Here is a 12519-nt window from a genome sequence, read left to right as displayed (position 1 = left end):
AACTGATACTGTTATATTTGTCTCCTGCATCCTCAGGTAGCATCATTTCATGAAAAGATGATTTAAAAAAACATGCTATTCAAAAGCAAAATTTATTTGAAAACCAAAAGAAATTTGTAAAAATGTTATAATTAAGTACTTTTGTTAATTACTCTCTGCTTTTTTAATGTTTTCTTACATTAAAAAAGCAGAGTAATTTTATTTCATAATTAGTCAAAAATAACTATTCTAAAAAATTTAAAGTACAAACTTTTTTGCTATTTTTGTTATGTGAAAACATTGTCATTCTAGCAGTATTAATGTAATTTTATAGAATTCTATTTACTACCCTTATCTTATTTAACAATTTGCATATAAAATTTACTTGCAAAAATTAGATTACAACACATCAAACTCATGCCTAAAAATTTTGTTACCACGCTGTATTGTCAGTTAACACAATCAATGTAACTTTAATTAGTTTATATTATCAATAATAAAATAAAATTATTTTCAATTTTTTCAAAAAAAATAAAACATCTTATTACTATAGAATGAAATTGTTTGTACTCAAAATCAAATTGATTTATTTGTTATATTCATTCTTCTCAAACACAATTGAAGCTACAAGGGATTATGAAGTGACTATTCTCCTTGAGCCTAGTTGGTAGTGCTCATATGCAGTGTATATGTGCATATATGCTTTTGCTTTCATCATGTAAACTTAGATACCTGTTGTGTTTTTTACACTCGGATTGTATCTAATAGTGCTGGCTAGGAAAAAGAGAAATATCAGTTAAATTTTTTAGATTGATTCCTGGATACAGGACTCTGACAGTTTGCATAATGTGAAAAGCTGAAATGATACTTATTTGCATAACTGATAAAAAATAAAAGGTGATTTGTAGTATAAGTCTTTTGTTAATAATAATCAATTCCAATATTAATTTCTAAAAAAATTCATTTTTAAAATTGCAAGATTTGCCGACTTTAAAGGGGTTACAATTAATCCCGCGTCAGATGAGCCTAAGGGAAACCGTGTATGTGGGCGGTTGCGAAGGAGGCAAATGAAAACAAGTGTTTTACATGCAAAAACCGTTTATTTGTAACAAATGCTTACATCATTGATTGACAGTCCTTCACTGATCTAGACGAGAACCCTGACGTCGGTCACACCCTGGGGCGGACGAGAAGGATCGCTGCGTGTTGGGGATGATCGGAGATTCACAGAGATGTCTTGGGCAATGGCACGATACACCATAAAGCATACGGTGAGCTTAATCCAAAGGTGACAGTTCTTATTTCGGAGGAGACTCCCTTTTGGCCTTGAAGTCCCAGTTTTTATACGTTTTTCTCATGCACTATTCACCTTTCGGATTGGTCCCTCGTCCCTTTTCTCGCTTCCCGATTGGTCTCCCCTTTGTTTCCAAGCACAAGACGAGACCATCTTGGGTTGCAGGAAAGGTCTGATTCGAGGTGTCTATTTGACACTCTTTGTGGACTATGCTCAGAGATTGTCGATAGAACCACAACACCTGCACTCATAATTTAATCCGTTGTTTGTAAATGATGTCATTTTGGAATTCTAACGATCATACGCGATATTTTTCTATCCCTCAATTTTTCCCTTTTTCCGAAATTGTTTTCCTAAGTTGATTATTTATGAGTACTTGAGTCAGACTTATACCTATTTATGAGCACATATGTCCGAGTTCTACCTTTGGGTTTAACATTAACAGGTTGTTTAACACGTGTTGGCATTGTCCCGAGACTCATTGTTTACATTTTCCGTCATGTTGTTTTGATCAAGAGTTTTTTTTTTCCTCTCTCTCTCTCATATAATTTATTTTTATTTTTACACAAAAGAATTCTGCATTTTTCGCGATTTCGGACCTCATTTGGGTCTTCACAAAATTTGAGAGATTCATGTTTTGGTCTTACTTTTTGCACACTATTCTCATTTGTTACTTTTGTACACTTTTTTTATAATCTTAATTTATTTTTTGCAAACTATGTTCCTCATTTGAAATTAATCTAATTAAGCTGCATTGTTCCATAAGCAATGTGACTGCTTGTAACATAGGAACATGTGCTATGACTTGCAGGAGACAAAAGTACCAAAAAAACATCTTAAAATTTGTATGAAAACCATAAGTTATAATAAGAATATAATATACTGCACTTGAAATAAAAATTAAATTTTAGCAATTTTTTATTATAAGCTAATTTTTAAAAACTTAATAGCTTAATAAGAATTTTAATTAAGTGATTTTGCCGAATACCGAATATTCAGCTACGCTCTCGGCCAAAGCGCCGAACGTTTGGCAAAATATGTGTACATTTCATGGGTGACAGGTTACAACTCATTGCAGTGGGTGCAGTAGCAATGCCGCAGGCACATTTGTTTTATTTGCGAGTAGATTGTGTCATGGCATGCATTATTTGTTCATTGTCACATCAAATTGTGTTACTAATAGTCCTTATTACTAAAAAATATCACTGTTTGTTTACCAAAAGCTTTACAAAATGGCACCATTTAATAAAAAGTTTCCTATTTGGGAATATGAGATTTGTAGTGAAGATAATAAACTGGCTGTGTGTTTGCTGTGTAACAACAAGATCTCACGTGGTGGAGAAGGAAAGAAAGCAAGTAAGTAAAATATTATGTATTAATTAAGTGAAACAATTTTAGTCATACAGGTAGGCCTCCTACAACGCAGTAGATACGTTCCTTGAAAATACCACGTTGTGGGAAATCGCGTTATAGGAGACACCAACTTAATACAAAAACTGGGATTGAGTTCTAAAAAGAGAAAAACTTGCCTTTTATGGTGTAACATTTTCATCATTTTTTAAATTTATGTACTGTACATAAAAAGCTTAAATAAAATTCAACATCATATAAAAACTAAAAAGATTATGATTTCAAGTCAAAATCAAAAAGAAACATAATGTTATGCTCAAATTCAGTCCTCATCGTCACTTATTATAGTTGTTCAAGAATGTTTGACTGGCCTTATTTCAAGATCTGAGCTTGTTCCATCACATTCCACTGCAATTATGTGATCTGTTGCGATTTTTCTATTATGTGAAAGATAATTTGTTTCTAAATACCCAAAACCGCGTTGTAAAAGTACCGCATTTGTAAGAAAATTTCCGCATTTTTCCAACCGCGTTGGAGCAAAAACGCATTGTAAAGGTACTGCGTTATAGGAGGCCTACCTGTATTTAGTAATTAGTGCTTGTAATTTTTTTTTCTTGTTTTTTTTTGCCCGGTACTTTATTTCACATGTAGTATTTCATTGATAAACTTGATATAAATAAGTCCTATTTTTAAATATACATTTTATTTATTATCTTTGAAATTCAGAGGCTTAAGTGAAGCCAGAATAATACAAGTTTAAGCAAGTACTGTTCAGGAATTCCCTTCTTTGATGTCAGATTTTTCATTGTTTAATTATTGTGATCATTTTTTTTTTTTTTTATTTACAGCTACAACTTATTTGAAAAACCACCTTAAAAGCAAACATGCTGAGCAGTATGCTATGTTAACTGTTGCTCCCTCGGCAAGTGGCAGCAAAAATGATGGTACTCTTACTTCTACCGATTCCAAGATACTGGCAGTACCAGGTACGTCAGAAAAGAAAAAGTTAACTCTGAAGGAAACAACTGAAAGAAAATTGTTAAGAGATATTAATGATCCGAAATCAATAAAATATCATTATTTAATCGGTGAAATGATTGCCTTAGACAACGAACCATTATCACTTGTTGAACGAGTCAGCTTTAAAAGACTTATGGAAAAGGCAGTACCTCAATACAAAATACCTGGTTGCACTTACATGACCGAGAAAATTATTCTTGATATATATAATAGAATTTGCTCTAAAATTGAAGCTAGTATTTCACGAGCAACAGCAGTATCAGTGACATCTGATACGTGGACATGTCAGCACAATAACCAGAGTTTCTTGAGTTTCACTGCACATTGGATATCTTCAGAGTTTATTCTTGAACATGGCATTTTAGCAATAAAACCATTTGCTGGCTCACATACTGGTACCAGTATGTGAGCAGAAACCATTGCAGAAAGATGAAATATTCCTCATAGCAAGATCCATTTACTTGTCTATGACAGTGGAGCCAATATGATGAAAGGTATACAAGATGCAGAATATGATTCTGCCAATTGTTTTATTCATTCACTGCAACGAGCTGTCGAGGAATCACTAAAGTCTCAAATGGAAATAACACAGATGGTAGTTGCTGTGAGACGAATTGTTACCCATTTTAAACACTCTGGTATAGCACAAGAAAAACTGAAGTGCATTTGCCAAGAATTTAACTTGCCAAACCACCAACTGGTACAAGATGTAAGCACACGCTGGAATTGTGCATATTATTTAATCGAGTGAACTGTTTCTTTATTAGTATTAGAACAAAAGTGAGCTGTTTCTTTGTACATAACTGATCATGAGTCTTTAAACAATTTAACACCTTCTCAGTGGGAGCTAATGGAACAATGTATCAAACTCCTCAAACTTTTCAAAGAGATTACGAAAATAACCAGCTCAGATATTTTCTGCATCTCTGAAGTGATTTCACATTCATTCATGTCACATTGTTGAAATACCTGGGAAAGGAAGAGACTGCAGATAAAACACCAAATTTATTAAGAATGAGATGTTCACTACAAGTTGAGCTTGAAACACAGTTCAACTTTGATGAGAATGACAAATATCTGGTTGCCACTTTTCTTAACCCACATTTCAAAACCAGTTTCCTGGGATTAGTTCAAATGCAAAGAGCAAAACAAAAAATTCTTTTAGAAGCTCTGAAAATTAGTTGTGATGAGTCTATTAGTACCAATGATGATTCTTCTCCACTTCGTAAAAAAAGAAATATCAATGAAAATGATAAAACCATTGAAATACATGACAGTTTCTGGAATTGTTTTGAGGAAATTGCTACAGAAAATATGCAAAATGATGAGGATGTGGAGAAGAAAAGTACTATTGCAAATGAGATTGATTTTTATATGAAAACTGTTTGCCTAGATCGGTCGGCAGACCTTTACAAGTAGTGGTCAGCAAACGCAAAACAGTATCCAAGCCTGACAGAATTCACTAAGATTTATCTATCATCTCTCAGCAGTAGTGTATATAGTGAGAGGCTATTTTCAGAAGCAGGTATAGTTTATGAGGAAAAGTGCAATCATTTGCTATCAACAAATGCTGAAAAAATTGTTTTCATTCATCACAACTTACCACTGATAGATTTTAAGTATTAAATTTAATAATTTGTGATTAAAACAAATACATTTTTGAGTAATATTTGCATTTTTTTCCATGATTTGGTATTTGGTATTCGGCCGAATACCAAATATTAAAAAAGGTAGCCGAATAGGCTGAATACCGAATATTCGTGGCATCACTAATTTTAATAGACTATCCAGCATTGAATTCACAAGATGTTTTTAAATTTTTGGCTTTGATTTTAACCCATTTGCTCATAACTTCTGACTCATCCAAATTTGAATATTGGCAATTATTGTCATAAACCTGTGTTTCATACTGATCTGGAAATTGGAAAATCTGAACAAGTCAGAATTTTAAGAGTGGCCAGGGAATAAATATTTGTTTTTAATGTTCAATAATTTGAGTGTTTAAATGCTAGAGTTTGAAATTTATACAAGTCATTCCACATCAAATCAATGAGGTAAAAACCTAAAGATGCACTTAGCAACATGGAACTAAAGAGTGACTTGTAAAGTGCATATAATGCTCATTTGCAGAACAAAAATTTGTAGGGGATATGAATTTTTTTATTCTGTGTTTATTATAATTGCAATTATTATTATTTGGAGAACTGTAAAAATTTTAAGAAAAAATAATAGATAAGCTTTAGGAATCTAAATTTTGACTTCAGAATTTCAATTTTATTAGAAATTTTTAATGGATTTTTTTCTTGCTATTCCATTGTGATCTCTGAATGAATCTCTTTAAAATGAATCTTCACTGATCATTCTACAGTGATCAGAAACTTGGAGAACTGATTTTATCTTCTGATGTATCAAATAAAGCAAAAACATTTGTCATGAAAACAAAGTGTACAACAATACACTCTGGTGGCAGATATGATCAAAATTTAAAATATAAATGCAATAATAATTGTTGTTAAAATGTGAAAAATATCTGGTTCATTTTTACTGTTTTTAAGTTAGATTGAATACAAATGACTCACTAAAACCTTTGACTATCCAGTAAAAATATTTAATTGAAATAACAAACGTTTTTGACCTTAGTATTCGGTCTTCATCAGGTGTACAAATACTGAAATTACAAATAGATTGAATACTGAAATATAGACACTGTATAATAGGCTACATTTAAAGTACTTGCAAATAAAGCTAAGACATCTACACGCTAAAAATCATAAAGTTTGACTTTTAGTGCGTTGTTGCAAGACAAAAGGAATGTGTTTAGAACTAGTTTGACCTTAGATGTGCCATCAAACATGAAACAATTCCAGACGAAACTCTGAATTATTAATGAATTTGTAACACAACATATTTCTGTTATGTAGTTGTAGCAAATGGCCTGCATTTTGAACATGTTATTCATTGATTTCCTTGTGCCCACTCATAGTGCTAATATAATGTGTTTTACTTCTAATATATAAAGTTATTGCAGATATAAGTTGGTACCCATTGAAATACCTTGTACTTCACTGTTGTACTACAGCTCACTTGCTAGTTGTTGCTTGATGCTATAGATTGTGCAGTATTTTATTGTGTGTTGTTGTTTTTCAGTAATATATCAGTTCAGCAGCTATGACGCACTTGTATTGGCTTGCTGCAAATTTTACCGCAATGTAATATCAACATTGGTAAATGAGTTTAACAGATAAATTATTTCTTCAGAAAATAAGTATATTAGTTAATATTTTCTCTGGAATTTTCACTAACTTCAACCAAATATTTTCTTAATGTAATTGGTAAAAAAAATTCTCTCTTGATATTCAAAACATTGAATTAATATGTTTGTTTGTTAAGTTATGGCAACACAACACTTGGAGAATCTGCCTAGGGAGGATGCCTTCTGGGAAGTCTTTTTAAGTGTAACTTGCCCCTATTCAGGCATTGTAGACGTGTAGAAAACCCAGAAAACTCCACGTGGCCAGTCCGTCCTGGCGACGTGCGAACCCACAACCGAACTCCCTGTGTTCAGGGAATGGAACCACTTGGCCACTGGTGGGCCTTGAATTAATTTAACAGAAGAGTCATGTTACAGGGGTGTTTTCAATAATATTTTTTAGCATATTTACTACACAGTTCTGAAATGGTTGGATATAGAATCTGTGCTTGATAAATGAAAATATCAATAGAGTATTGTTTCATTTTAATTGTGCAAACTTTCTATGTAAAAAGTAATTAGTGTAAGAAATTAGGATATAAAACCCATTCACCCTTGCATTAATGATTTCAAGTTTATGAAATCCTCAGCAAGGTAGTAAATTTAGATTGAACTCCTCACTGCATATGCTGAAACAGGGTTTAGCAAAAACAAAAGTATAACTCACCTAGACAATAAATTTTGGTGTAGAAAGCATTAATAAATTAAAAATCATTTCATCTGTCCATAATAGATAAAATGGAAATTTTTCAATGATAAGACAGGTTTTGCAGTCATCCACAAATTCACACAAATCAGGGATGGCAAATCTTTTTCAGTCCACATGTCATATAGTAAGCATACTTAGCTTTTAAGATCTTAACCACTCTGCAGTGATCAACGGATATATCCGTCAAGGGCGATCACGTGGCAGTGGTGAATGACATCTATATCCACAAAGAAATTTTGCGGATATCACCAAAACTAGCCAAAAATTACCGTGAAAAAAAATTCACATAAAAAAGGAATTATATGACAATAAAAAACGATTTTTCTTTACTAGACATAACTGTTTTAAAAAAATTTTTTTTAAACTGAAACGAGAAAAACGCGTGGGAAAATTCTTAAAAAATTTCCGACGTTTATTCTCCATTACATGATGGTAGCTCCATATCTGACTAGCCCACTGTAGAAAGGTTAATGCATGCCAAAGTTTTAGACTTTGAATAACGATATTTGAAGAAATTAAACAAACATGTTCTAATTAGAATAAATATAAAATAGCTGATTGAAAAACGAAAAAAAGGATGATCAAGTCACATAAACTGGAAGATTAATGGAAAAAACTGGTAACAAACAGAAATTGTATGATACATTACATGCCATAAGTTTGCCACCCCTAACATAAGGAAAGAACTGCTAAGCAAAAGGAAGCAAGGAAACAAAAAAGAGGAGGAAACCTTGTTAGAAGCATCAATAAACTCAAAAATTGCAAATCTGTTTGTCCTCCAAGCCCAGAAGTTAAGAGAGCAGGATTTAATGAAGCAAGGGATGAAAATGTTTCAAGAAGCTTGTAGAAAAAGAGATCCCACAAAAATAGCAGCAGCAAATGAAATTTTGAAAAGTGCCAGAGACGTTACAGGGAATGCAGAAAAATCAATTGCCAAGATTGCTGATAGAGAAAGAAAACTAATTGACCAAGTAAACTGTACTGTGTAAAATATAGTTTATTTTTCAGCAATCATTTTTATGAATAAAGACCATTTGCAATGTTGACATAGAAAAGTATGAAAATATGAATTTTTATGGAGCTGGAATGGTTTTGACATTTTCAAATTTGTTGTCAGCCTGGAATGTCAGGAAATTTAAATCACAAAGATGAGTAAAAACCCATATTTTGTCAATATTCCTCATAGATTCTATATGGGAGTTTAGATCCTTCACCAAGTCTAGATCTTCAGAATTTTAATATTTTCCTCCATGAACCATTCTTTTCTTGACTGATGACCATTATCTCATTGAAAGCTGCTGGTGAAACAGGCAATTTCATCAGTTCACATGGAATTAATTTTTCTGTGCAAATTGAAGCTTTTTTTCTAACTTCACTCTAATATCTACTCTTGCAAAGTCTATTTTTAATTGTAAGCAATAGAGTACCCCAGACCAAAACAGAGCCATTTTTATTTGATGATAAAGTTTTTATGTTTTAGTCTTTTTTAAATCATTAAAATGGATGGTATTGAAGAAAATGAAAAGTAGTTCAACTCCCTCATAGCAATTATGTGAGAGAACTTTTTCATTCATCTTGAAAGAAACACTTTATGACCTCAGTTTAATGTATTACATATTTCAATTGATTCTGAGATGTTTTCAAATATGTTAGATACATTTTTTTTCCATCTTGCTAAACTGAAAATCCTTCTACCATCATATTTAAACAAAATGAAATTTCTACACTAAAAAGCGTTCTGGAAGATAAAAGAAGTTATTGCTAGATTATTTTATCATCATCATCATCAAGCCAGCTTGATTATATTATAAGTGCAGAGCAGTTAGGAGTTGAAATTTGGTACACAGATAGTGTACAGTACATTCTCATGATGTACCCTAAGAAGGGATTTTTTGGAAATTTTCCCTGCAAGGGAGAGGGTTAAGGATAACCCTGAAGAACTTCTACTGTGTTATTATAGATGCTTTTTTTTTTTTTTTTTTTTTTGCATTTTTGCAGGAAATCAAACATAATTTTAGACCCATCTAAAAGTTCTCTAATTTGAAAGAAGAGGGAAGACCTAATGCTTGCACCCAGTGAAAACGGGTAAGATCAGCTATATAACTATAAAGGTTACTTACATAAGGGTTTATTGCACTGAATGACCAATCTAACACATTTTAAAAATTCTTTATTCCTTTACTGTACACAATTTAGAGAATTTTTAAAATGTGTTAGATTGGACACTCGGTGTGAAAAATTCTTATGTAAGATAACCTTTATAAACATAAATCAAATACTACAATATAGTAGAAGGGTTAGAAGTACGAAATAATCTAATAATCTTAATCTTTGCTGTTATGTTTTGCCCGCGCAATGCTGGGCTCATCTGCTAGTTATAATCTAGTAGACAGGTTAAAAACTGTTTTTCCCTGATTTCTCTTCTCAAAATCTATTATAATAAGGTTTGTGTATTTCATCTAAAAGTTGTGGTAGGCATTCTTATTCTTAAATTATAATAATATAAATGAAAAGTGTTGAAAAAAAGAAAAAAACAGTGAAAAATTGAAATTTATTTTTGATTTTTCTTAAAAAATTCATAATCATAGTTTAAAGAACATCATTTAAAAATTATATTTTTTTTTTAATTTATGATAGCAGTTATTTGCATTTGAAAAAATTATCAGGCTGCAATTTTCAAATTGCAAATATACATTTCCCTTGTCAGTCTGCCTGTCCTTTGTTAATCTCCAGAATGATGTCTAAATTTTAGACATCATTCTGGAGATTCATCAATTTTTATCTAAAATAGATTTTAGATAAAAATTGAGACCAGATGTGGAATACTTAGGGGTCAGAGACCCTAATTAATTATATATATGAACTTCAGTCTAGACCAGAAGTTGCAATTTCAATTCAGAATCTTCTCAAGTACAGTTAAATAGATAACATCTCAATAATAACCATGTTGTGCAAAGTATGACATATAGGGGCAAGACACTTCCATATCTGATCTGCATTTTAGTAAGCTTAGAGGCTGGAGATCCAATTAACTATATATGAACTTTCAGTTTCAATTTTTTTAAATTAAATAATGATTAAAAATTTCAGCTTGGCATTATGATGTTTTAAATATGCTTCTTTTCATATGTGGTAATATGTTTTTATTAAAATTTTAAAGCATCTCACTTAACTAAAATATTCTGACATATTTCTAAGACCTTCAAGTATTGATATTTGAGACAGACTACAAATTAATGTCAATTGACCACAAAAATTGTCAATAAATTTAACTTATTTATGAATTCACCCCTGCTGGTAATTGCAATGTCAATGTCAATTAGCCAATAATGTTTGCTTTTCATCCATTTTTTATATCAGCTCTGTACAAATCATGTCATTTGTTTCATACCATCATTATTATCATTGTGCCCATCTCACTCATTTCTATATTAAATAATGGAGTGTACATATTTTCAATCTTCCAACTAATAGTAATTATGCATTACAGAGAAAATATTTCGGTAACTACTAACATATTGTCGAATCACGAATTGAATCCACCGAGCATATGGTTTGATGAGTTTTTAATGTTTTGTACAAAAGCAAATGCTTCACTGTATTTAAAGCCTTTTACTTGTTGGTGAAAATAATGTTATGAAGTATCAAATATTTCTAGGCCTACTGCTAATATAACTGATATTTTCAATAAATGGCCATATATTCAAACAAAAGGATAATTTCTTTATAAAAGAACATTAGTAAATATATTATTGATATTTCAGTTATTGTTTTGATTGATTGATTTCAGTTCAGTTTTAAAATGGATCATTGCAATTTATATAACAAATAAGTAATATAATAGTAATTATGTTAGAATAACTTTCTTAATATCTTTCCGATATATTTAAAATAATTTTTTGGAACTTATCTACAATAGATGTATGACGGCTAGAAGTGATCTAGGTAAACATACATGATTTAAACCCAAGCTTATAAAAATCAGTCCAAGAATAAGATATCTATAATATATGATTCATTAAAAGTCACAAGAATAGACACTTTTTTAAGTCTTTTTCATACTCAGCAGTTGGTTTTTATGGTGTTTAGTGGTTTGAGCCTTGTAATTAACTGAACTGCATTTCTAAAATGTTGATCCATGAACTGCTGAATAATAATGATATAACTGCACTGTATTCAAAAGAAAATTAGTGCATTTGTGTTAATTATTATGCCTCTTTGTCCTTAATTCTTAAGCAGTAGTCAAAATTAAAACAGTTGACAAATATTAATATTTTAAGACAAGCACTAAAAGTGCACCTTTCTTGTATCTGTTTTTCATTCCATAATATCCCTCCAATCAATCACACCAGTGTAATAAGTCCCATTACTATATGGAAATTCCAGTAGATAACAATAGAATGTGTCTTGTCTAAGAACGCAAGAAAACTAGTCTGTCCAAAAGGGACCACAATTTGTTTTCATTTTTAAAAAGATGATAATTTAAAAAATAGTGTATATATGGTATACATGTAAATTATGTTGCCTGTAAGTAAGCAGTAATTTATAGGATCTTTGTTTCTGTAAGATAAAATTAATAATCATCTATTGTGTATCTTCTTTTTATTCTGTTAAGCATGGATGATAATGTTAATTTAACAAATTTTAAGATCAGTAAACTTGTTTGGGGGTTGATAAAGAACTAGAAGATGGTTTAGGAATAAGTAGACAATATAAAGAATACGTGTACTTTTCAGTTAATGGGACACCACAAGACTATTGCATTTAAAACTATATAACATCAAGTACTCCACGAACAGTCACGTGGGCTAAATTGTTAGAGGGTGTGGGGACTCGCCCAACAGCACACGTCCACATGTGAAGCATGTAGAATAGGCAGCGGATGATGCTTGTTAAAAACTGACCTTCAGAGACAAA

General features: G+C 31.3%; 1 long non-coding RNA gene across 1 annotated transcript; it reads left to right on the top strand.

Moving 5' to 3' along the window:
* The first annotated feature begins 2347 nt into the window (after nucleotides 1-2347).
* LOC136973852 (uncharacterized) lies at nucleotides 2348-5173 on the top strand. The gene is made up of 2 exons (XR_010880562.1): nucleotides 2348-2484; nucleotides 5006-5173. It is a non-coding gene; the product is annotated as an uncharacterized lncRNA (long non-coding RNA).
* The last annotated feature ends 7346 nt before the right edge of the window (nucleotides 5174-12519 follow it).

Source organism: Centruroides vittatus, unplaced genomic scaffold, assembly GCF_030686945.1.
Source record: "Centruroides vittatus isolate TY-2023 unplaced genomic scaffold, ASM3068694v2 contig_329, whole genome shotgun sequence".
NCBI classification, from domain to species: Eukaryota; Metazoa; Arthropoda; class Arachnida; order Scorpiones; family Buthidae; genus Centruroides; species Centruroides vittatus.
Note: the sequence above shows the minus strand (reverse complement) of the source record. Positions and strands in the feature narration are given on the sequence as shown.